The 23,539-nt window shown below is 37.3% G+C and overlaps 1 protein-coding gene across 8 annotated transcripts in view; it reads right to left on the bottom strand.

The window, feature by feature from the left end:
* The window catches only part of SLC8A1 (solute carrier family 8 member A1), a 295,009-nt gene that overhangs the window by 267,846 nt on the left and 3,624 nt on the right, over nucleotides 1-23,539 (bottom strand). The window contains exons 2-3 of one of the 8 annotated variants that reach the window (XM_039320933.1): nucleotides 21,614-21,799; nucleotides 11,840-11,971 (exon numbers count right to left, since the gene is read on the bottom strand). The exons of 6 other annotated variants lie outside the window; for them this stretch is intronic. The gene's annotated coding sequence lies outside the window, so the exon portion shown is untranslated. Of the gene's footprint in view, nucleotides 1-2,018; nucleotides 2,115-11,839; nucleotides 11,972-21,613; nucleotides 21,800-23,539 lie in introns of all 8 variants that reach the window. One more of the 8 variants, XM_039320934.1, reaches the window with a different exon arrangement.

Here is a 23,539-nt window from a genome sequence, read left to right on the forward strand (position 1 = left end):
CTAATACATTTGTCAATTAGAGCATGTATCCCAAGTCTATCATCACTTTCTTCTACAGTATCCTCCAAATCCTGTACTGTTTCCTATAAAAGTGGGTTTCATGCTAAAGTATATCTGCCATATATTCAGTCTTTCCAACTGATACCCTTTAGATGTATTGGAGCAATTTCTCAAATCCCTAAAAAAATAATATTGCTATTAAATACTAATAGAGCTGAAAGGCATGAACGTGAAAAACATAGGGCAGATATAATCTAGAGTACACAGAGCATTGTGATGAATGTCTGTACAGTTATCAGTTAACTACTTCAAGAAGATGAAACTTGCAATCTACAGTATCTCTGAGGTATGCCTAGTTCTCCATTTCACCAGGCAACATCAGATAATATTATTTTAGAAGTAAAAATAATCTTGATGAAAGAAATGATGACGTAGAAAAGGAAATTTCATGCTACATGACCTATATTGAAAGTATTCTTAGTAAAAGTTTTGAGAAAGAGGACCTCACAATTCATGTTACCCCAGCTAAATACATTTAATCCAGTTTTCTTCACCCTATATTTTCCCCCTAAGGATACTATTCCAGAAAATCTACATATTTTTTCATAGTAAACCCATGTTACGCTGAGGGAGAAAGAGATGTGAAAGTGACCGATTAAAAGTCATCCAGTGATTGAAGCATTGCTTACCACACCGGATTTTTGCTTTATTTCTGACTTGTCATTTTCTAATTTGTGCTTGTTTTGTCCCTTTAAACTATTTTCTTCAAACAAATCCTTCATTTCAATTTTAATGTTCATAACAAATGATTTTCCACAAGCTTCAGCACTAGTAATCTTACTTAGTAAAATTTAAAAGCCCATTAACCGGGCTAGCAGGCTTCATCCTGATTGTGTGTGCATATATGTGGGGGGAAATCACTCTTCTACTTTTATAGTGTGGGTGGGTCCAGAACAATACTAGATGGGAAATTTGGCAGCTGTTTCATAATTTCCTATCTGTAAGTTATTACCAGGTTGCCATGCCCACAAGAAGGAAAACTGCTTAAACAAGGGCTCACCTTTCTGTTCCAGGAAAACTATTGTGATGACCCAACACAAAAGTGGGATGTTACAATTTAATTTTTCTAAGGGTAGCTATCCTGATTTTATAGGAAACTAGACAATCTGTGCCCCATTGGTCATCATTTCAGAAAAAAAGTACTTACCTAAACAGAGAAACAAAACGACTAAGGACAGGCAAAAAAGAAATGGGAGTAGGAGTGACTTCTGCCATACTGTGATTTCCCCATTTGTTTGCTTGAGGGATCTGGTAGACAACACTGGAAATTTCCCCTTCCCTTCCCTTCCCTCCCCTCCTCTCTTGCTGGGTGAGAGAGGAAGCAAGAGATTGCAAGATTGTGTGGGAAACTGTCACAGAACATTAAAATTGAAGATTGTGTGAGTGCAGCAACAGCCCAGCAGAAGCCATTAGCCTGGAGCAGCCACAACTTCCACAAATTTCTCACTTATAACTGTTCAGGTCATCAAATATGTTCCTTATGACATTAAGAATGGAACAATGGCAAAGCATGGACACAGGCTGAAACAGTTCGTCTACCTCCAGTTTAGAGTGAAATTTAACACAACCGTAAGCGTGGAACATGGAGCTTAATTTATTGCTTTCTCCCTGTGTTACTTTATGCAGAAAAAACAACTTACACAAAAGTGCTATTTGGCGTGAGAAAGAAGCTCTCATTGACATATATGTATGATGCATGCCTTGGAAAATTCATGATAAATTACTATAATGCACTATACATAGGACTACCTTTGGAGATGGTACAAAAGCTAGAATTGGTTCAGAACCTAGCTGTTTGATTGATAAGTAATGTGCCTAAACGTGACAGTGTACTTTGCCAGTGTACTATAAGATAAAAAGCTTGAAACCTCTACCCTATAGGTGATTATTCCCAATGTGAAGGAATTGCTATTAGCATGGAAAACATTGAATAGCATAAGATCCAATACATCACTTACCACAAGCCACCCAACCCTTCTTCTAAGATCAACTGAGAGGTCTTGTCACGGGTCCCACTAGTAAATCTGATTCATAGTCTGGTTGACAGGCATGGTCTGAAATGGCAGATTTTAAAAAAACGGAATTGCTATTCTTCAAATGTGTGGGTGTAATTTATTTTTAAAAAACATTTTTATTGTTTTCTTTGAGTTGGTTTATTTGTTTAATTTTCTGTTAGATAAAGGCAATACAGTGGAAGACCAAAGAGAAGACAAGTAAATATTCTAAATGTTCTATTTAATAGAACAAGGACTTTTTGTAGAACTATAAAGAGGAGAGAAAAGAGAGAAAAAGAAACATATGGCCCTTTATCCTTTTTTACTCCTAAATTTATCTCCTTTCCTACTATCCCTGAGCCCAAACTGCCCTACACTGCACAAGCTGGGACTTGGATGTATACTTCTTAACAATGTGAAAACAGTGCCTATATATTATTGCAAACATAGGAATCTGCAGTTAGACACAATAATGCCAAAATATGCATTATTTAGCACAAGAAGTAGAGTTTGCATCACAAGATTGCAATGCACAATCACTTGCCTCCCCTTTATTCCCTCACCTCACCCCCAAACTATGACTGCAAGTGCCACTCCTGTTCGGTTCTCAGTGAGCTTCATAACTTTCTTGCCACTTTGCAAGGATCTCCTGGTCCCTCACTGCATAATTTGCTGGCTATAGGTTTGACAGCTAGAGTGAAGAAGCTGAAGGCTGGTAATTGAATTTTATTCCTGAGTGGTCATCACTGCTGTAATTGTTAAACCATTAGTCTGGGGAAACTCAGGTTCAACCACCTTTGCCACTTGTGAAACGATTAGTCAGTATCATTCTGCCCAATTTATTCATGGGGTTGTTCAGAACATAAAATGAGAAAGACACTGAAGCCTCTTCCTTACATATGCCTCTTCAAGTTGCAAGGACATTCTTTCTCAAAATATTCAGAATGTTTTCCATATTTATCCAATCATTGTGTTGAGGACAAGCTCTATATTGCCTTGCTAATGGCTGGATGATACCAGTCCTTTGAGATTATGACTGGTCATGTTTACATTGGGTTTGGAATTTTTGTCAACCTACCAAGTCCTTCTCAAGGAGCTGGAATAGGTAGATATTGCTTGATTGTGTTAAATATATCATCACGGTATTATTATATTTAAATTTATTGGCCATCTGGTGGACTCTGGTTGGTGTAGAAAACAAAGAGAAACATTAAAGACTAAATCTGAAGACTAAAATGCTGTAATAAACAAAAAAAAATCAAAACAGGAGGCATTAAACAAATAATAAGCATCAACCCCAGGCCTGTGACCAATGCCAGGTTTTCAAATCTTTTCAGAACTCTGTGAGAGAGGGTGTGGTCTTTATCTGGGGGGGGGGGGGAATGCTGTTACAGAGGATGGTGGCTGCAACAAAGAAGCCATGTTTCTGAGGTCCCACAAGATGGCAGTGTTTAATGGAGGGGGATATGGAGTGGACCCACTCTGCTGAAACATGGGGGGAGAGCAGAAACAGTTGGAGATAGGTTAGGTTTAGAAACAGACACTATATATATTACTGGAACTTTGCTTTATTGTTATAGGGTAAAATAACATAATTTTGAAAGTCTTTTTCCTTCCTTCTTATGCAACACAGTCAAGATGGGCAATCCTAAGATTCTTCCTTACTCCTTCTTGTCCTTCTAGGCTAAGTGCATGTTTTTCAAACAGCTGTTGCCTACCTTTTCTAGGGCTGTCTCTCTACTCCTGTATATAACTGATGCTAGAAGACAATGTCTTTGGGTTTGGGCCTACAGAGAACTGGTACACTGACAGATTATAAATAGTTTCCATTTTGTTTCTCTTTGAACTAAGAAGGATTACTGCTATCCCTTGATGAAACTCTTCCATATAACTCTGTATGCAATGTTTTGTATTTTTATGGTTCCAGTTAAAGATTTTTTTTTAAAAAAAATATTTGACCTGTTGTTTTAACTAAGCTCATAGAACCTACTCAGGCAGAGGATATATCTAATCACTGCATCTACTTGAGGCATTCTGGTATTCCAGGGAGAGCATTTCCATCTTTCTCCAATATCAATTCTACCATTCTGATTCTTGCAAATACTATGCCGTCAGCACAAGTGTCTTCAGGAGAAAGGTCCAAATAATAACAGTATTTAGAGACAGCAGAATAGAAGAGAAAGAACTGGAGAAGATAACAAAATACAAAGACCTGCAAATAAAAATAGAATGACTTGGCAAAAGAAGGCAAAGATAGTACCAATAGTAATAGTCCCCTTGAGTTCAACCCCAAAACAATTGGAGCACTACTTAAACACCAGGCATTCTGGTATCAGGACCACAAGCATAAGTTTGAATATAAATGCCCAAAGCAGTGACTGGCCCAATTACATAATATAACAAGCTTGGCCAGAGCTATGGATCCTTAAGGAGTGAATTTGTGATCTGATAATGACAAAATGCATACATAACATTTTAGTAAATTATCAGATTGCAAGTTCTAGAGACTCCACAAATTCATTTTGTAAAGTATCCACTGAATCCAGCAATGTTGAGACTGAAGCCTGGAGGCAGAACTGATTGCCAAAGTTGAGCTTAATTAGAAAATAAAGATGTCTGATAATTAGATACTTCTTTGAATAAATTTAAAAGATTATGTAAGAGAAGTTGCAATATTTCATTTTGAGCCAAATGAATTTTCTAGTCTTTTTTCCCCCAAGATCTGCAAAAAAAAAAAAAAAAAAAAATATATACTGATCCATCAGCTTCCTCTGTGTCAGGCTGTCATACCTCTGATCATTAATATTATTATTAATAAAGTATTCTTTAGCTTATAAATGGCATTATCTCATCAGAATACATCCTTGGTTGTTTTTCTATTTCCCCTCACTCTAAATTGATGGGTTACAATAAAAACGAAAGATGAGCTACAATAACCAATAGCAATACTTTGTTTTTATTATTGTATTTAATTAGTATTCCCACATTATTGGTGCTTTTAAACCACATTTATGCTGTCTTCAGCCCAGCCTGAAAAGCTGGCTCTTCCTCTTGCTTTCTTCCAAGAGGAAAGATAACTTGTGATCAGCTGGGCCAGGCAACCTAATTTCAAAAGCTGTTTGTTCACGTTGTCTGGATTTACAAATTACTTAAACACCATCGGCATGGACAAATTCACCATCAGTCAATTGCAAAAGGTAGCTTTTACTTGGAATAACTTATATCCTGCAATGATATCTCTAATATAATCAAACATCCCCATCTGCCTATCCCAGATCCTTAGGAAAGATTTGATAAGTAGATAAAAATGCCAAATCCAGTCTGAATATCTAGCTGATTGTGTGACGAACCATAATAATGCGATTGTGGCCACCATCTTGAATTTTTGATCTTCCTATGGATGGCCCTATCCTCAATATGCATAATCACTAAAAGTTAATAGTTTTGAGGACATGTATGTTTCTAAAAATAACTCCATAAAAAGTTACATTGAACAGTCTTTCTTTATTAAATCTTCCTGTCAAAAGAAAGATCTTCATCAGGGTCCAGTCCAAGCTGGGAATAAACAAAATGGAAACTGCTTTAGAAAGAAGGTTCTGTTTATTGAGTTGCCAGAAACTTCAGTGACACAGCATGTGTTTCATGGAGTTGGTAGTGGTGGGTTTTTATACCTTCTTGGATTTTTGTGTTTGGAGTTGTACCTGTTCCTGTGGGCAAGAACTTTGTCCTGAGCTTTTGAGTGTGTCCTTTTAGTATTCTGATGGTGGTGGGTTAATTCTATTATGTCCTAAAGGTCATGTCCTGCGTCTCTGGGGCTGGGGCTGATGGCTATGTCCTGTGTTGGATTTTTGGGTGATGGGTTGCTGGTTCTAATTCTATCACTCTCCTATTGTTAGCTATCGGTTTTGCTGAAAGAGTTTTCAAAATATTTTGTCTTGAATGGGCTTCTGCCCGGTAGTATTTGCTCATGAATGGGGTCCCACTCTTTCTGAACAAAATTATCAAATCTGAATTTCTATAGAACTGGCCTCCTTAATTTCTGTTTAGGGGTGTTAAGAAAAACTGGGCCTGCTTTTCTGCCTTTAAGATCCTTTGGGGAAATATAATATTCTGCCTTTTTTTAATATTCCCCAAAATATTTCCTTCTCTAGAAGGGTGAGTGGGTGCTGACATCCAACATTCCTTTCCCAGGTTAAATAACAGTAGTGAGTCTGAAATATATATATTTTTCAGAGGCATATGTGTAAGAATAGTTACATTAAAAAACACACATTTGGAAAACTCATTAGAAGATTGCATTAGAGAGATTTACACAACAAAGAATTACATTAGGGAAATTTACATTAAAAGGAAGTTTCCTGGGGAGTTGATATTAACAACTATATTCATTAGGAGAAGTTGCATACGAAAGAGAAATTTGTGAACATTTAAAAAATATTTTAGCATTCAATGTATTTTATTAAAATTATACTATATTTGGCCTATAAAAGTTATTGTACTGTGTTTAATTTCTGCAGTTATTTTAATAAATTTATAAACATTCCTAAATGTTTTTTATTTAGTATAGGATTCTCCTGATATCCATTACTTATGTGTATGCAAAAACCTTCTGTTTCAGTGAAGAACAGAACATCTAGAGAACTTCAGAATGTTCCATTTGTTCTCCTAATGATAATCATACCAATCTGGCTGTTTCAGAAACGATCCTGCAGTTTTCTAGAAGTAAATCCTCAGAACTGGAAATAATTCATTGTGTTCTGGACAGATTGGGATGGATCCTGTCTGGAATACCACCAAACCATTTTCGCTTCAGAGGATTAAGTTCTGAAAAATCAGTGGATCACTTTAGATCCAGATCAGCATGGGCCAGAAGGGGAACATTCTATCTGGAATATCTGCTGAAGAATGATACGTTTTGCTCATACTAGTATACATTATTCTATTACATCTTCCATTAAACTATTTTATGTGAAAAAAAATCTGTTCATTACTCATGTTTGCAGAGTACATTGATTTTCAATATAGAAGAAATTGTTCTAATCAGATTGTGGATCAAGTTACATTTATCCTTTAGATTTCATGATGAATTCTAAAATGCAGTTCTTGGCTCAAAAAGTAAAAAATAAATAAAATAAAAGTAGCATTTATTTACTTGTTTACTAAGTTCATCCCAAAGAAGTTCAGAGTAATATGGAAAATAAACTACAATCCAAAACAATTTAATAAAAACCATCAACAATAGACTCATGATGACTAAAATAGTAATAATACATTTGAAATAAATAAACAATAAAAGAAACTCCTGTAAAATAAAACATGACAACGTGAGAGCTAACAATACTTTCCTTGGGAACCATTCCATATTTATGGTTCTTATTTATTTATCATAAGTCTTTTTTCTCATATTTATGAATATGCACAGTCCTACAAACCTTCAGAGGGAAAATTGAAGTCACTGAAGGCACCTAAGTAACACCTCCCCAACTGATCTTAGCATATGAATTATATAGTACAGTGGTTCTCAACCTGTGGGTCGGGACCCCATTTGGGGTCGAACGACCATTTCACGGGGGTTACCAAACAACGCAGTCCGCCATTTTTTCCCCCTTTTCCTTAGCTGTGCTACTCCCTTTTATTCTATTGGCTTTTGAAAGCCAATAGAATAGACTCTCTTGAATAGAGTCTAATTCTATTGGCTTTCAAAAGCCAATAGGAATTGTCCAGGCTGTCTCTGCCCTGCTGAGCCCACCAAAAGTCCCATTCTGCAAACAGTGCTACACCAGTTGAGTAGTCCTCGACTTACGACCGGTTGAATAGTCCTCAACTTACGACCGGTTGGGGGTCGCGGCATTAAAAAGGTTGAGAACCACTGATATAGTAATTGGGAAGATGTCTATCAAAAAATAAACAGGTCTTGATTATATAGGTTAATATTAAAATCTGGTTAGGTCTGATAGCTCATAGGTAGTCCTTTATAGTATAATATAATCCTATTTGTATAATATAATTCCATTTAGCTCCCTGAGTTTGCAATTTGGCAGCTGCATTGGTACTAGCAGCATCTTTCAGTTTGTTTTCAAGAATATACCCATATAGAACACATTGGAGTAATCTAATCCTGAGGTAATTAGGCAATAGATCACTGAAGGTGAGGCTTAGGCAATAGATCACTGAAGGTGAGGCTTTAAGGATTTGTTTATAGATAAGAGTTGGGATATGGGAAGAAGAGATCATTTGTTGTATTTCAAGACAAGATGTCATGTTACTAAAATTGTTTATATTTGTGATGAAGGGGAAAGTTTATATATTTATAAACTTTATACATTTTTTTCTTTACTATATTCTTATTTTTACTTTTATATTTTTCTTTGAATTTTCCTGTTCTGCACTTTTTTTTATCCTTTTCTTTTTAAACTTGTTTTAATTTTTATCTTTTTAACTGTAACTTTTAATAAATAGCTATTAAAAATTCTCATTCCCTTTCTTCATTTTTGAGAGCAAAAAGTGGGTTGCAGGTCAATCACTCAAGCCTTTCCAGGACTTCTTCATGAGCATTAGTAAAATCATAGGTAGTCCTTGACTTACGAATAGAATGGAGCCTGCCCATTCCATTTGTAACTTGAGGATTCGTAGGATTGAATGGCATATCTTGAATGTGATCGCTCCCTACTTTTGCCCATGCATTCGCTAATTGAATGTGCAGTTTGTTAAGTGCACATGAGGTATCTCAGGGTGGGGAAGCCATGGGGGACCACCTGCTTCAGGCCACCCAAGGCCTCCCTCGACCCACTGAGATACCTCATGCTCCCCACAATTGCTTCCTCCCCCCATCCTTCTGTGTCGGGTCACTTACCTTGTGAAGATTATTGCTTTGACAGTTTCCTCTCCAGCTATGTTCTCTCCAGCCTCTCTGCCCCACAAGATCACGGTGCTCAGAAGCATTGCTGTCTCAAAGCAACTGGTCAGCTTGCAAACACTTTGGGCATTGAGACTGGAAGCTTCTGGACACTGTGATCTCGCGGGACTTCAGGCTTCCTGTCTCCGTGCAAAATGTGCTCGAAGAAAAGCCTTTGCCACTGAGAACAGAGGCCAGAAGTGACACACGTGTCAGTCTGGGGCTCCATTCTCTGCAGCAAAGGCTTTTTGCAAAGATGGCAAAAGGCTTTGCAAACGGAGGGAAGGCTTTGATGTTTCAGGCTTTCCCTCCATTTGCAAAGCTTTTGCTGCAGATCTCATCCAGGCCTCCGTTTGCAGAGAACAGAGGCCTAAAGTACCATGAGATCACATGAGATCAGTAGTGTGAGATGTCATGTGATCTTTCAGTACTTTAGGCCTCAATTCTCTGCAAACACACCGAAGGCCTGAAGCAGTAAAACAGGCCAAGAAACAAGGCTCTCTAGATCTTCACAAGATGAGTATCCACAGGTCTAATGCCTATGGAGACCCAGCAGCAGGGGGGGGGGAGGGAATAGGCAGGGTGAATGTTGCAGTGCTTATCACGCAACTTTGAACGTTCACTAAGGGAATGCTCATAACTTGGCGATTACCTGTAGTTTGTATCAGCTTGTAATGGCTCATATCCCATTATCCCTTTCCTAAAGAAAAATGCAAGACACAGGTTAATCAATGTATGAGAATTGTATCTTCAGAATTTCTACTTTCATACTTTGTATTTCCTCTTAATTAGGTACAGACAATTAGGAAATGTAAGTGACAGTCACTTTCAGTTGAAGTAACTGATAAGCCTTGTAAACAGAATGAGTGAAGTGCCTGAATAAAAAAAAATAGGGAAGAGGAAATTTTTCACTGATTACTTCTCTTCTGAGTAGCACCCATTTTTCAAAGTATCTTACAAGATTCTAGACCTGATTTTCAGAAATGTAGGGAAGTACAGAGGACAAAAAAATCTAAAATGGCTCTTACACCTCTGTACAAGTGACTCCTAGGAAAAGCTAATTGTCATGGTTCCAACAGATGAAACTCTTCAAAAGAACTTTGAGGCATTGTTTACCTTAAAGTATCTTTTATTCGAGAAACAAAGTATCAGGCACTACATAGTTGAAACCAGAAACTAAATTCCCCTCCCCTAGATACAGAGTAACAAAGTTCAATTCCCTCCTCCAATAAACAGTCATAAATTACATTCCCCAATTAGCTTGAAGCATGGGTTCTCTCCCCAGCTCTCCAGCCTGCCAAAACACTATCAGCTCTGGGCTCAATGTCCTTGGGTTCCCACAACTAAATTATTATTGTTATGACTAGCCTGTGGTCCTTGATACCTCATGCCCCTGACCCCCACCAGCAAGCCCAATTTTACAGCATACCACACTTGAGCAGTCTGGACTTCACCACATGGAAATCTAGCAGCCTAGAATTATGCCAAAGACCTTTTATAATGACTCAAGATTCTTTTGTCCAATTTGGGCTGATTATTCCTCCCACAGGAATTCAGAGAAACTCATCATGGTGTTCTAAGAAGACCTCTTGAATAGCAGGAACTCATTTTGGGTATTGAAGGAGGATATAAGACTGTATTAGTGGGGAGGGAAACAGGAAGTAAACATGCATAAATTGCCCTCCACTTTGTAGGATTTAACTCTTTTTCCATTTTAAAAAATATTGCTCAATCTCTCCAGTTCTTTGTCAGAAGCTTTTCAGCAAATTCAGAGAATCTACTTATAATTGAGATTTTATTTTCAATAAGAAAATACCTAAACAAATTCTAGTACCAACACTATTAAAATATATAAATATAGGAACAGATGAACCTTGGGCTCCCAGTTTGAATCCTGGGGTCCACTAATAAGAACTGATGCAAATTAATAGTTAACACAGTAAAGTTGATTACTCCCTTCAAAACTATCTCACAATGGGCAAAAACCTATCAAAGGCGCCACAGTAATATTAATATTTGATAAATGAAGAACACTGAGTCTAGGATATAGGGAATTAGCATAAGGCCAGTTATGATAGACACACTCTGTTATAAAACATTTAATTATACTTGTTAGCATTCTGATAATCAGTCAGTAACCTTCACTGGCATACCATAAATCAGCAAAGATTAAAAAGTCTCAGCTACAGCTGACATCCTACCCTTTGCAGCAAAGTAGAAAAGTCAAACCCAGTCTTGCTTGAAAACGTCTGCTCGGTAGTAGCACCATCTGAGTGTCAGTAACCAAAGTGGCATCTCTGTTTTCCTCCGTAGCTCCTTGCCTCAAAAGACAGCCAGGTGACTTGTAAATCTCAACTTATATTCTTCCTTTTCTACATCAAGACAATATTGTTCATTCTCCATTGTCAAGATTAAGTAACAAACAATGGATGTGGTGGGATTATTAAAGTTGTAGAAAACACTGATTCATTCATGGCTTGGTGCATTGTGATATGGGTGCACCATATAGGAAAAAATAGGAATGGCTGGCAACCTGTCCTACTGAGCCCAGAGAAAGCAATTTGTAATCCTAGTTCTTTAGTACACGAAACCCAAAACTGGAACACAGAAAAATGGAAAAACTCATGTATTATAAAATAGGTAAAATTCCTTTTCTGAGTTTAACTAAATGAAGTAGACATATAAAAGAATTTAGCTACTGTACTGGTTCCAGTGAAACTTCCAATTACTACCATCAAACAAAGTCAAGCTATGAGAGAATCTTTCCCTGAAAAAGAGGTATGCTACAGAGAACTAGTGACAGTAAAAGATTTGTGAAAAAAGTATATAAAAATATATTAATATTTATTGTGAAAAATATGCAACAAAGAACAAATATTATGCTACAAACCTAGTTTTCAAACAAATATATAAGTTAAGATCACATGAAGTATTAATACCACTTTACAATGCCTTGGTAAGGCCACACTTGGAATACTGCATCCAGTTTTGGTCACCACGATGTAAAAAAGATGTTGAGACTCTAGAAAGAATACAGAGAAGAGCAACAAAGATGATTAGGGGACTGGAGGCTAAAACATATAAGGAACAGTTGCTGGAATTGGGTATGTCTAGTTTAATGAAGAGAAGGACGAGGGGTACATGATAGCAGTGTTCCAATATCCCAGGGGCTGCCACAAAGAAGAGGGAGTCAAGCTATTCTCTAAAGCGCCTGAAGGCAGGACAAGAAACAACGGATGGAAACTAATCAAGGAGAGAAGCAACCTAGAACTAAGGAGAAACTTCCTGACAGTTAGAACAATTAACCAGTGGAACAATCTGCCTCCAGAAGCGTTGAATGCTTCAACACTAGAAGTTTTTAAGAAGAGACTGGACAGCCATTTGTCCGAAATGGTATAGGGTTTCCTGCCTGAGCAGAGAGTTGGACTAGATGACCTCCAAGGTCCCTTCCATCATCATCATCATCATCATCATCATTATTATTATTATTAAATTGGGAACAAAGGTTTATGGTGTTAAAATGTTTAAGAAATGTTCTAGGTTTTTTTTTTTTAATTCCTTAAATCTCACCATATCACAATACACAACACAATACATATCATAATACAGTCTTTATTCACATCTTTATTCTGAACCAGCTCTAATATTTTTCCTTCATACTCTTTAGAACATAGAAAGCTGTTTTACACAACTGTTAAATCTAATTTAGTACTTTATACATGAATGAGCAGTAATTCTCCATGGCTTCACACATGATGTCATTTGCAGACTCAATTTGAATTACCAAGAACTGCTTCTGGGGGAACTTTGGTATCTTTGGCCCACTGTATTACTTGGATTTTGCAACGTATGGCTGTGAAAGTTGGACCATAAGAAAGGCTGAGCGCCAAAGAATTGAGGCCTTTGAACTATGGTGCTGGAGAAGACTCCTGCAAGTCCCTTGGACTGCAAGGCATTCAAACTGGTCAGTCCTAGAAGAGATCAACCCCGACTGCTCTTTAGAAGGTCAGATCCTGAAGTTGAAACTCAAATACTTTGGCCACCTAATTAGAAGGAAGGACTCACTGGAGAAGAGCCTGATGCTGGAAAAGATTGAGGGCAATAGAAGAATGGGACGACAGAGAATGAACTGGCTGGATGGAGTCACTGAAGCAGTAGGCATGAGCTTAAATGGACTCCAGAAGATGGTAGAGGACAGGAATACCTGGAGGAATGTTGTCCATGGGGTCATGATGGGTCAGACACGACTTCACAACTAACAACAACAAAAATTACTTGGATTGTTTGATAAATGAATGCACTAGCAGGCAGACCTATACTTTAGTCTCTAAATGTATGTTCAAAGATCTATTGGGGATTTTGATAAGACATTCTCCAGCTTTACATAGGTATGGGAAAATAAGCATTAAGAAGGTAAATTTTAGAAATAAAATCTAGGTTTACTTGTCCTATTGGAAGCAAAGGACTTGAGTATAGCATGTGGGTTTCACGGTTAGAGATGATATTGGCAGAAGTAACAAATGGGACTGTGGAAATCAACGGGATATAATTGGGTGTCTTGGAATATGACTTGCTTTAGTTTTAGATTTCTGCCTTTGAAGTGTATTATTATCTTGTTTGTAAATATTTTCAAGGAGAAAATAGGAGCCATCTTGCATTTCAGAATTATATCCAATTTAGACTTCAGTTAAACAAAGCTTTAATTGATTATTGAGGGATTAAATTATAAATTAATGAGCCTGATATTTGGAAAAGATATAGTTCAGATTTTTCCATAATGGATCTCAAAATATACTACAGAACATTTCAAAATGTTCCTTTATCTAGGCAATGGATAAACTCATTTAGTTTTATAGTCAATCAGATTATTTTGGGATTTTTTTTGTTTTCATAGCACTGTATCATAGACTACAAAAGAAATATCAGACTCCTTACCTTTTACCAATGAATTTTAGTTTAGAAAGCAATTTTGCTTTAAGTTTCTATTTTTTATGAAATGTTCTCTAAAGTCTTTGGGATGAGAGGTTGATGGAGGATAATAAGCATGTTTATTGTAAATTAATATCTATTAATCAAAAGACAGGCAGATAGCTACAAAGTCATTAACATATTAAAAAATATTAAAAAATGTGATAGTCCAGTTCTACTACATTTGTTTTACCAGTCCACTTGAATAGCAAGGTCTAAAAATGTGAATATAATATAAAAAGAAGGGGCTGTGCAGACAGTCCCTCCTTCTTGAAAATAATTCAGTGGGAGCATCTGAGAAGGTTGAGATAGAAAAATTAACAGAGATTAGTAGAATTATTATTAATAGAACAACAAAGTAATGGCTTTAGGAAATAACAAGAATAAGAACAACAACAACAACAATAATAAATAAGTTGGAAGGGACCTTGGAGTCTTGTAGTCCAACCCTCTGCTCAGGCAGGAAACCTTATACCTGTGGTGGCAAACCTATGGCACGCGTGCCACAGGCGGTACGCGGAGCCATCTCTGGTGGCACGCGAGCCATTGCTGGGCCGAGCTGCTCCCTCCTCCTCTCCGTGCATGCAGTCTGGAAATAGGCGAGAAGCTATAAAAGGAGCAACTTTCTGCAGAATCAGCATTTGCTGGAGACAGCTTGAGAGCGAGCACGAGTCGGAGTGGACAGCGAGCAAGTGAGCAAGCACGAGCCAACAGCTTGGTGGCCACACCCACTCAGTGGCCACGCCCACCCAGCACCCGGCGATGCATAAGTGGGTTTTGGTTGCAGTTTGGGCACTCGGTCTCTAAAAGATTCGCCACCACTGCCTTATACCATTTCAGACAAATGGTTGTCCGGTCTCTTCTTAAAAACTTCCAGTGTTGGAGCATTCACAACTTCTGGAGGCAGGTTTTTCCACTGATCAATTGTTCTAACTGTCAGGAAATTTCTCCTTAGTTCTAGGATGCTTCTCTCTTTGGTTAGTTTCATCCATTGCTTCTTGTCCTGTCTTCAGGCGCTTTGGAAAATAACTTCACTCCCTCTTCTTTGTGGCAACCCCTGGGATATTGGAACACTGCTATCATGTCACCCCTAGTCCTTCTCTTCATTAAACTAGACATACCCAATTCCAGCAACCATTAAATATATTCATCCAAATCAGAGTTTGGTATACATTAAGGGGGAAAACATCAATACACACATTTAAACATTAATTTCCTAGAAGGGCCAGAATAGTGTAAAGAGATGTCACTCTTGATTAATTGTCTCAGACATTCCTCTTAAGAACAGGGAGCATTCTCAATAAAGCAAAGTAACATCACATGGAAGGAATCTTAATGAACACAATTGGGTGTAAATGAAATATCCATTTAATTAGGAGATCTATGACCATGCTATGAATATTGGAGGAAAGTAAAGATAGTATCTTGATTACCAAAGATTGCTATATTGCTTATGCTGTAACTGGAAGGGATTTGGGGGAATCATATAATGTCTTTAATTCAAATTGAATAGACACTGGTTCTCTGGTTCAGAATGCAGCAGTATGTGCAGTTCTGAGTGTTCCGTGGTTCTCCAAAATTACAGTGCTGTTGTGTGAGTCACACTAGCTTTCAGTTTCTTTCCTAGTGAAATTCAAGATTTTGGTTGTCACCTTTAAAGCCATAAATGGCATGAGATCAGATTATTTCTGGGACCATCTCTCCCTGAAAATATCTGTTCATTCCATCAGGTCTGATCAGGTGAGCAATCTCCAGGTTCCTTCCATTCAGTGCTGTATTTTAGGGAGTTTAGGAAGTGCACCTTCCCTGTGACAGCCTCTGTCCTATGGAACACCCTTCCTCCTGCAATATAACAAGTCTCGGCCTTCTAATGCTGAGGTAGAGTACAGTAGAATGTGGATATACTGAAAATGAAAAGTATTGCCTTTGAGGTTCCAGGAGTTTCCCCTTTGATTTTTATGGTTTCATTGTTGTTCTATGAGCTACTTGGACTTTTGGTACATAAGTGCTTATATAAGTTTTTAAAACAAATACATTTTTGGCACAATAAGAAAAGAAAAGCAAATCAATACAGGTTTGTAAGGAAAAACAATAGTTGGAAACTGAGAATCATAGAAATTGAGAATGTGGTGATAAACTATAATATTCAAGGCTAGGCCTTCTAGAACCTCTGTTAAAGCCAGGCATATTGCTGCTTGTTCCCACCCATGTTCTTTCAATATTTGTAAGTAAGCCAAATATTATAGAAGTGTCGCAAATCTCCTATGCACCGTCTTTCCAAGGAAGCAAAATCTTGGTAATATTGTCCTTAGTCGATCTCACCACTCAAGAATGTGGGAAGCATGTAACAATATAGGCATACAGGAAATGATACATGTGTTCATCAGACCATTTCCCACAGTGCTGAACCCCCAAACCCTTATCTTTGCAACAGCTATTATCTTATAATTCATAAAAACAGGGAGGATATGCATTGAGATGGGAAGGAATTAAACATAGTTTTTCAGAACAGTTTAAATAACATTTATAAGGCTTCTTGCCTTAACATCCACCCACTCAGTGTTGGGTAATTGCCTGCTGTGATAAGAGAAAATGATTTGTGATAACTGCTCTATGATGTTAGTTTCATCAGGCACCAACTGATGCTTGTTATTCTCTTAGCTACGTACTGTTTGCCTTAGTGAGAAATACATGTATTGTGATGTGCTTTAGCTATTGAATGAGACAAAAGCAGTTCAGGGTTTATTTACAGTAAGAGGCATTTTCACATTAAAAAGCAATTCTGAGTTTCTTTCTTTGTTTTTTGGAGCCATGGGGATATCTTATTAATGTCAACTAGAAAATCAAGGAGAACCATTTTTAAATCAAATTAAACATGCATTTGATTTGAACAAAACTTTTTAAAAGTTCTAGGATAGTTGTGGGAAGAAGTGAAATCCATTCTATTTATTCATGACATTCCATAGACACAATGTTAAACTAAAGGCTTGTATGTGTTTAAAGCAGGAGTGTCAAACTCGCAATGTCACATGACATGTCGCGATGTATCGTGACTTTTTTTCCATTGCCGCCAATGCGGTTTCGGCATGACGCATCCACCCGCGGGCCGGCAGTTTCACACCCCTGGTTTAAAGTAAGTGTGGGTAGTACACCAGTAGTGTGAATTTAATAACCTAAAGTAGAGTAAGAACAAAAGGCACAGAGTTGGAGGGATTTTGTTCACATGAAGTCAGAGAAACCTAAGATTTCTTTGTCTATGGAAATTCTCAGTCATCCATGTCATGGTTGCTCCAAAAGTGCTTTTTCAGGAGGTAACTGGATTTTTTTTTTGTTTTTCTTTGAAGATATTTTGCTTCTCATCCAAGAAACCTCTTCAGCTCTGACTGGATGGTGGAGAATGGAAGGATTTATATTCCTTGCAGACAGCTGGTCATTTGCATTTTTTAGAGAGTCATTGAGGCCATTTGGAGAATTTCCCCACCTTCCATTCAGAGCTGAAGAAGCTTCTTGGATGAGAAGCAAAATGTCTTCAAAGAAAAATAAGGAAGTCCAGTTGCCTCCTGAAAAAGCACCTTTGGGACAACCATGACATGGATGACTGAGAATCTCCATAGACATTTAGCTATGTACTTTGGGATGAACACCCTTCAAATGGTGTGGGAGTATGAACAGATTTCCAGAAAACATTGCAGACTACAGGAACCATTTGCACTTCAGTCTGAGATGCAGACAACACAACCTCATCCCCAACAGCCTGCGCCTGTCTTCAACAGTGAAGGGACATAGGGCAAAAAACATTCTGCAGCCAAGAAGTATCCACATACATTTGCACCACTCAGGTGACTCTGAGGACACAGGTAAACCTCCAAATGCCTTCAATGAATCTCTAAAAGAATGCAAATGACCAGCTGTCTGCAAGGAATATAAATCTTTTCATTCCCCACCATCCATCCAAAGCTGAAGAAGCTTATTGGATGAAAAGTGAAATGTCTTCAAAGAAAAACAAGAAAGTTCAGTTGCCTCCTGAAAAAGCACTTTTCGACTAAGATTTCTTTTTCCATGCCATTCTCACAGCTTTATTTTCTGCAATTAGATGTATACTCTTTTGGGGAGGAGCTGGGGGGAGTTTAAAGATAAAAAACCATCCAGTCACATGTTTTTCTTAAAAGCTATACAAAAGTTGCTTGCCATTATTTTTTTGAGAATATATTTTGATTTTCCAGATTAGCTTATTGGGGTGTGTGTGTGTGTGTGTGTGTGTATGTGTGTGTGTGCCTTTGAGTCAATATTGAGTCCTAGCGATTGCCTTGACTAATCCCTGCAGTTTTCTTGGCAAGATTTCAAAAATAGTTGCCTGCTATTTTTGGGATAGTTAACTGGCCCAAAGTCATCCAGCTGGCCTTGTGCCTAATGTAGGATTAGAATTCACAGTCTCCCTGTATCTAGCCTGATGCTTTAACCACTATACCAAGCTGGCTTTTTTAATTAATACAGTGTTTCATAATCTTGGCAACTTTACGATATATGATCTTCAACTCCCAGAATTGGTCCACATATTTTAAAGTTGCTATGGTTGAGAAATATTGATAGCTTATAGCTCTGGTACTCTGTGCTCACTTCCACTTCAAATCTCTCCTTGCTTAACTTCCAAGTCTTTCTTTCCTACAAAGTCTGTCAGAAGTTGTCAACAGTTGAGATTTAAACATTTTAGGCATACTTGTAAAGCCTATTATGTGCGAAATAACCATGGAGTTCAGTACCCATCCTAAGATTAAATAAGGTTTGCAGATGAATGTGTGTGGGTATTTAATCATACATGCGGACTGTCCAGGACAATTACAGGTTTGGCGAAGTCATCCCACCAGAAAAACCTGTTCCAGAAAATTCCAGGATACTTTTTCACATAGTATGAAGGACAATGCCAGACAGAGATAGGAGTAGCAGGGCTGCTTCTGAATGCCAGGTTAGGGAGGACCAAGGGAGAAACTTTCTCCCCATCTTTTTTCTTCACAAGGACACATACCTTATACTCTTTAGTTGGAAGAAAAGCTGCAGCAGAGGTGTGAGATTTCTGTGACACCTTATAGGAGGACTGATCAAAGCTTCTCTAGTGATGCCTTAGTTATAGTTTGGTAGCAATTTATACCAACTTTGTTTCTCCTGCTCTGCCTCTTTCACTGCCAGGGCCTATGAACAAAACAGGAATAGCAGCACCCGCTACTGCACCCTCCACTTCAGTCTTGCTTTGTTTGGAGTTGAATTTTCTCCACTATAGGCTGAGGAAGTTTCAAGGGTATAGCACAGTGTTTCTCAAGAAGCTGTCAGACCCAAGTTTGAATCTTGATCTTTCCAGATTGCGTATTTAGGTACAGTTAAGCAGAGGCAAATCTTTAAATCAAAGATTTTCTCCCTCTTCAGACAAAAACTCACTTTCTAGCTGGAAGTTGAACTGATTGGGAAGTGCTTTGGAAGTGAAGGTCACTACAAATTCACTGTATATTCAAGGAAGGAAGGGAGGGAGGGAGGGAGGGAGGGAGGGAGAGAGGAAGGAAGGAAGGAATCTGGTAAAAGAGGTGACTATTTTTTGTAATGTAAGTGTGGGAAATGCACCAATGGTGTGAATTCAAGAACCTCAAGCAGATTAAGAACAAAAGGCACAGAGTTGGAAGAATTTGTATAAAGTCGGCATAAACCTATAACAATTTATAGCCCTGCTGGATCAGTCTGAAAACTCTTAAGGATTTATCACTCTATATCAGGCATGTCTAATTGCTGGCCTGCGGGCTGGATGCATCACGCTGAAACTGTGCCCCCCATTGCCGGCAATGGGGAAAAAGTCACGATACATCGTGCGACATCACATGACGTCGCAAGTTTGATATGCCTGTTCTATATCTACAGTGGCTGATCATTGCTTCTGGAAACCAACATGACCTAAAGAAGCTCACAAACATAGCTGTACTAGCCATGTTTCTCAACATTTGTGATTCAGAACACATTGCTTTTCTTAGCTTGGAAGTAATATATAAGTATAATCATTACTGACTAGTAGCATAATTTTACTCCAAAGCATAATTAATACTGAAAAAAATAATTTGCTTCTCTGGCCTGTATATGTGCTTGCTCACTCATATGCAAATACACATCAAAGATTTCTATCCACTTCAATATAAGATACTGTAGATTAAAAATTGCAATAGATAAATATATTAAGAAACACATAACTAACTTTACTTTCAAAGCTTTTACTATATCTTAGGAAAGCTAACAAAGTGAAGAATTTATTCTGCCAAGGACCTGAAAATATTACTCAGCAGGATACAAAACAAAAAGCAAAACATCAGACACAATGCCTTTATTCTGGAATGCCAAGTGTATCCTTTAAATCTACATTTACTCACTGCAGATCTCAGCCTCGTTCACATGCTGTTCTTTTTGAATGCTGGCTGGCAAGCAGGCTTTAATTAAGGAGTTTGAGATTTCTCTTTTACAGCTCTGCTCTACTTCAGTAGAAGTGGACAACTTGTCAAATGTAGGAAGCAGAAGGTGAGGAATTAGGAAGTGTTATAGAGCAATTTCTGATTTCTGTCAACAATCTTATCAAACATCAGTTAATAACATTTGAAGAATGGTGTATATCTTAATGGTGTATCTCTATTTAATGGAAAATAATTTCATCAACATAATATTGATCTTTTAAACAGTTTGTCTTGAAGGTCTCAACATAGCCTGGGAAGTCAATTTGGGTTCTGAATTTGATAAATCTCATTTTAAAAAAAAATTAAAGCTTATTTCAACAAGTCATTAATAATTGATAATGAAGATAATGGAAAGCAACTGTGAGATAATGGTTAAAGTGTTGGACTTGGATATATTGGAATATATCTCTCTTTGTTAAATTCACTGGATGACTGTGGAGAAATCATTCTCTCAGTCTTGCACAGTTGTTAGCATAGCTAACAAATAGATAAAAAGATTAATAATAATGTATTTTCCACTAGATTGCTCTTATTTATGAGTACAGATATTTGGGATGTAAACATCTAGTGTGGATATTTAAAATGTTTTTATTTCTGTTGAAGATTACACATTTATAATTCCCTTTGAATTTTTTTTATTGTTTTTTATTCTGGAATACTTTTGAACTCTTTTAATATTAACTTTTAGTTTCTGTTCTTTCTTTTGCAAAAACAACATTAGAAGAAAATGAAATATTATTAACAAGCCGTCAAACAAAAAGACTTTCCTCCTCCAAATACTATATTATTTAGGAATGGGAAAATATCACCCTTAAATATGCTATACAATCCTTCCAAAGCTGTACATTCTTTAAAGGAAGGAAATAATTTTACACTTTCTTTTTGAATTTATAATATACTGATGTAATTAAGGGGAGAAAAGTATAGCAGATCGTCTCAGACCTACCTGTCAACTGGCAAAAATTATCTTTAAGGTCCTGCAATAAAGCATATTTATAAAGAGCAGTGTCCTCTTGTGATCTATGGTAGCCTGTCCTTGGCCCAAAACATATATTTTTAAATGGGAGACCAAAATGCAGGTTGCATCACTTTGGCATGATCCCAGAGAGAAATATAACTGACTCAGTATATCACAAAGTGATAATATTGGATTCTGATATATAGTCACATCATAGATGAATCAAGAACTCATTGTCACATTCACCTTGCATGCTCACCTTGATTTAAGGCTTATCATGAACTTGCTCTAAATTCACTGGTTCCTTTGAACATCCCTGTAAATTCTGAAAGCATCTGGCACTTGTTTAAAATTTTGTATGTTGTTTGTCAGCATCTCATGAGGTTGGTTTGTCTTCTTTTTGGAGAGGGAAGTCACAAGCCAATGACATGATAAGATGGTGTAGCTAATGGTGGCACAGAAAGATATGCAAAGTCTTTTAATAAATAATGGCAGCTGTTGCTAAGCCTTATCAGAGTTGTTGGAAGAAATCAAGCAGGGCTTTTGAGCACATCAAAGATAAATTGTAAACTACATCAGGTGTGTAATACATGGAAATAGAAAATTAAATATCCTAAATACTTAAAGGTATATAATCCATTCACCTTTCCTTTTACTAAAAAAACCCCAGGAAATATATGTATATTTTGGAATGGGACGAGCAAACTCTAACAACTGAGCCACAGTCTATATTTAGGGACAACTATGGAACCTGAAATGTCTGTTACAGGCACAGTTACCTATGGAGAGAAGATTATTGTAATCTAAAAACATCTGGAATCTACAGACTCCTCATCCTTCACAAAAGCAAGATGTATGCTAGTGTTCCAAAGCACATCTGGTCCTACAGTAGGAATGCTGGTGGAGAACTTGCATGTCATTTAAAGTTTAAATAGAGTGTTTATAGGAAGGCAGGTTCCATAAGGTGTACATATTTAAGATAAGATAATCATTTTATGAAGTCACCTTCTCCTGAAAGCTAGAATATTCTTCTGAGATATCTAGGGGGCAAAATGGATGTGTGGAAATTGAAGAAATATTTGACCTAACGTCACTTGAAGGGGTGGCTGTTAAATATAATGAAAATGTTTCATCCAGTTTCTGAAATCCTGTATGAATGCTATACTTTTCAGAAAGCTCTCTTTTCTTTGATAAACATACTAGTTATATAAACAAATTAAAAGGTTTCATATTCTTTTGCTTCATTCATTATGGAAAGGTCTTCAAATGTGTTGATTGCATCAAACAGCAAAAAGTGTTCAGAAAAATGGGAATCCTAGAACACCTCATTATCTCCATGATAAACTTCTATATAGGTCATACAGACAGAACGTGGTGAAATAGAGTGGTTCCAAGTTGGCAAAGGATTGATACAAGATTTTATATTTTCCCTTATTTATCCAACATATTTGATGAATATATGTTAAGGAAGCAGGACTGGAAGATGAACATGGTTTCATGCACTAGTCTGATGATACTGCTCTGATAGCTGAAAATGCAAAAGATCTGCAAGCCCTAGTAATAAAAGTCAAGTAGCACAATAAAAATGGGAGTAAAATTAAATATAAAGATTACCAAACTAATAACAACAGGTCAAACAGTCAGCCTTAGAATTTACAGTGAAGATAACAAAGTGGGGGATAACTGCTGTCTTTTAGGATTAACCATCAACAGTAAAGGAACGAGCAGTCAAAAAATATACTTCAAGGTAGCCATTGGTAGAACAACTATGATGGCCTTGAAAAAGATATTCAAGTGTTGTGATGTGATTATACCTACAAAGATCAGAATTATGCAAGCAATGGTGTTTCCTATGACTCTCTATGGAAGTGAAAGTTGGACTTTGGAGAAGCAAGATAGGAAGAGTATTGGTGTTTTTGAACTTTGGTGTTGGAAAAGGTTTCTGAGAATACCATGGACAGCCAAGTAAACACAGTGGGGAAAAAAAGGATCATTGAAGAAATCAATCGAGAATTCTCACTTGAGACACAAATAACCATGCTCAGATTATCCTATTTCAGATACATTATGCAAGATCTAGCTTCCTAGAGAAGGCTCTAATGCTGAGAAAGGTGGAAGGAAAGAGAAGAAGAGGATGATCAGAAGCAAAGTGGATAGACCCAGATACAGTAACCGTGAGTGCAAC

The sequence above is a fragment of the Crotalus tigris genome, unplaced genomic scaffold (assembly GCF_016545835.1).
Source record: "Crotalus tigris isolate CLP2741 ecotype Arizona unplaced genomic scaffold, ASM1654583v1 scf7180000023713.2527936, whole genome shotgun sequence".
Lineage (NCBI taxonomy): Eukaryota > Metazoa > Chordata > Lepidosauria > Squamata > Viperidae > Crotalus > Crotalus tigris.